Source organism: Harpia harpyja, chromosome 2 (assembly GCF_026419915.1).
Source record: "Harpia harpyja isolate bHarHar1 chromosome 2, bHarHar1 primary haplotype, whole genome shotgun sequence".
NCBI lineage: Eukaryota > Metazoa > Chordata > Aves > Accipitriformes > Accipitridae > Harpia > Harpia harpyja.
In genome coordinates, this window is record NC_068941.1 from 78,481,588 (window position 1) to 78,484,779 (window position 3,192).

Below are 3,192 nucleotides of genomic sequence, written 5' to 3' on the forward strand. Positions count from 1 at the left end.
TGCGTTGGTGTAAACCTCTTTTTAAAGAAGTATGTCTTCCCTCCCTCTTCTCTCAGGCTGGAATAGACTCTCCCAAGAGAAAATTTTCTTGCAGAAAATTGGGCCCTAATGTTATGAAAACCCTTTGCAGCCCTATGATATAATTATTCTGCCCTTATTTAGATTATGTTTAGAAATGCTTTGCACACAAGTAATTTATTTACACTGTTGTTTTCATATTTATGAATTCTGCTTTGATGTCATTTGGACAGCATCTAGCTGGGATCCTGTTGTCCTCAATTCTGCCTGTACAGGACAAGAAACAGAAAGGAAGCACTATTAGCCCTGTTTTACAGCTAGAGCATGTAAAACTTTTATGTAATAAAGCCAGGACAGAAATTAAGAGCTAAATCCGTATTTCCTAGGTACCCTAAACCACACAACTATCTTCTTTCTTAGCGAATATTGCTGCCGTTCCCAAAGGAGTATCTCTATCTAGAGTGTTTTCTACAGCAAGCTGTGCTTTCTAGACTTGGTTCTTGCGTCTTCAACTCCTTTTTGCATAAGAGTGCATCTTTGGGGCAGCTAGAACCTTCCCTTTAGGTTGCCATCACACCTAGACTTTCTGGCTATGCCAGCTGACTTGTTTGTGACAAGCCTTGCACCTTTGGTTTTGTACAATGCCAGGCATGCCAAACAGCAATCTGTTCGTTACTTGCTGGCTGGCTGTGAATGCAACTATACAGTTGAAAGGCGGATGGGGTATATTCCTCCTAAAAATCAATACTGTTTCTTTCCATTACATTATCGCCCATGTCTTTAATAATGGTGTGACACTCATGCTGTCACTAAAAGAAGAGCTGTTTTCACTCCTCCAACAAAAGATACCTGGTTGTACCGGTTGTGTATTCCATATTCAGAAGCATCAACTCCTTTCCATTAAGATACAAACTCAGCATCCAAGCTTGCAGAAAGCAAAAGCATGTTCTGAACTTAGGATAGCCATGGCATGCAGAAGGATGCTGTCATGGCTAAAGTCAAGCCTATCCATACATGTATACCACATTAGGACTACCGTTTTACATTTTGTGAGGGACGTTTGACTCCCTGTGTCTATTGATTAATATTAGACAAGTTAAAATATTTCCATGAGTTTGTTGCTAATTTTTCAGATTTTTGACTAACAAATTGTTTGGTAAGAAGACCCAGAGAATGATCAGCCTCTCTTATTGTAAGAGAAGCTTTTTGGCTTCCAGATAACACTGTAATGATTTTGAAATAAATTGCATAATAATACTGAATAGAGTCTGAAAGTGACCTAGCAGCATTAAAATTAAAACAATACGCTGTTGTTGGCACTGGCCAAGTGCCTCGGCCTTTTAATCATGACACTGTATGGAGGGGAGAAAGGCTGTTTCTTTACTCATCAAAAACTGTTGTGTTCTACTAACAGTTACTTTTCTCTAAGCTTTCTCTGAAAATCTTGTGGAGCTCGCACATCTTGGAGTCTGTAAGTGCTGTTGCATTGTAGCAGATTTCACTCTGAGGGAATAAAGGTCAGATGAGGTCCTTTTCGAAAGAAAGCATTGTCACTTCCTTTGGCTGCAGGAGCCTTTGTGTCATTTCAGCTGTGGTATGACCCTTAACTGCTAAGATAAAAGAGTGGACTGCATTAATTCCCACTCATCCCCCTGACATCAGTCAGAGCTGCAAAGGTTAATTGCTCGGTCTTAAGATAAAGTCAGCATCTACTGATGCCAGCAGTTAATGTTAAGTCTATAACACAACCTTGCTATTTTTGTTTCTTGGCTAAGATAAAATAAAACCGGCAGTTGATGTTTAAAACAAAACATTCAGGCAACTTTTCTGTTACAAGCAGTTACTGGCTGTGTCTGTCAGGAAAAAAGAAGTAACAAAAGCGTGATCTTGATCTCTCAAAGAAATGGGACTGGCAGCTGCAGCTTTTCCAAGTCAAGGTTGAGTCAACAAGATGAATGTTCCTGATATTCATTAGTCTGACCACTCTCTTGTTACCACAAAGATTTCTAAAGCTTCTTCGTTATTTCTGCAAGGCTTAATCAGCAGAATAAGGAAAGGGAGAGCTCAGCAATGACAATATGAAAGATGTGAGCATTTCAGGGTGCTTCTACACTGCAACCCAGCAAGGTCTGCAGTGGGAGCTGCGCAGCTCTGCCAGCAAGCTAAACCCTGCAGGGCAGCTCCCTCTCGCCTGTCCTGCTGACCTGTGCCTGCTGTGGGGCTGAGCACATTAAAGACAACTTTTCAGGCTCAATGTTCAGTAAAAAATGAGTGAGGTAACACCATACACAATACAATACCATTTATAAACAGAGATGCTGTCTGTTAGGAAGACAAGGTATGGGTGAAGCAGAAAACAAGAAAGGGAAACAGCACAGAATAACAAGAAAAAAAATTATTCTTAGGAGACAATTTTTTTAAAGAAGATATGTCTTTTAGTTTCTTTATATAATTAGATGGGCATGACAATGGGCCAGATGATTGCTGTACAGCTGCCTGAACCAGGTACTTGAAGACCCCTTTCTGCAGGGACGGCATCTTGTATTTATCTCTGTTCCCTCAGAGCAGTTTGGAATAGGAGGGATAGGTAAAATCCCAAAACACCAGCGACTCTCTGCAAGAGGAGTAGGTAACGGAGAGAGAGTCTTTAGACTACAGTCAGTGTGGCACACACGTTATCACCTTCCCTGAGCACCACGTAGCAGCTCCTATGGCTGATTATTTGTGGCTGTTTGCTCCCCCTCTACACAAGTGCTCCATCGCACTTGTACTTCTGATACCAGTTCAAAAATATGATGTCAATGGAAAGGAAGGCACTTACTATTTGCAAGCAAGGAAAACAAAGATAATTCCTTCCCTTACAGGGGATCTCATAGCTCTGCCCAGGAACTGGACATGATACGAGGGTGCATGAGTCTTGGGGCTTGCCTGCGTTTAAAAGGCTGGCAAAGCAAGCTGGTGATTTGCAGGCTGTGGCCGCTATGCTGCAGAGAGCACTCCCATGGTCCAGCAGTCGTACCTGCTGCAGCTCCGGGAATTTTGGCCTGTGGGGATCTGAAAAGGCTTGAAAAGGCAACAGAAATCTGAATTATTGAGGAGCTTCAGTGGTCACACAGAAAATCAGTGCGCAGCAGCTCTTCTGCATAAACTGTTGTCTGCTTGCTGTTCTGTATG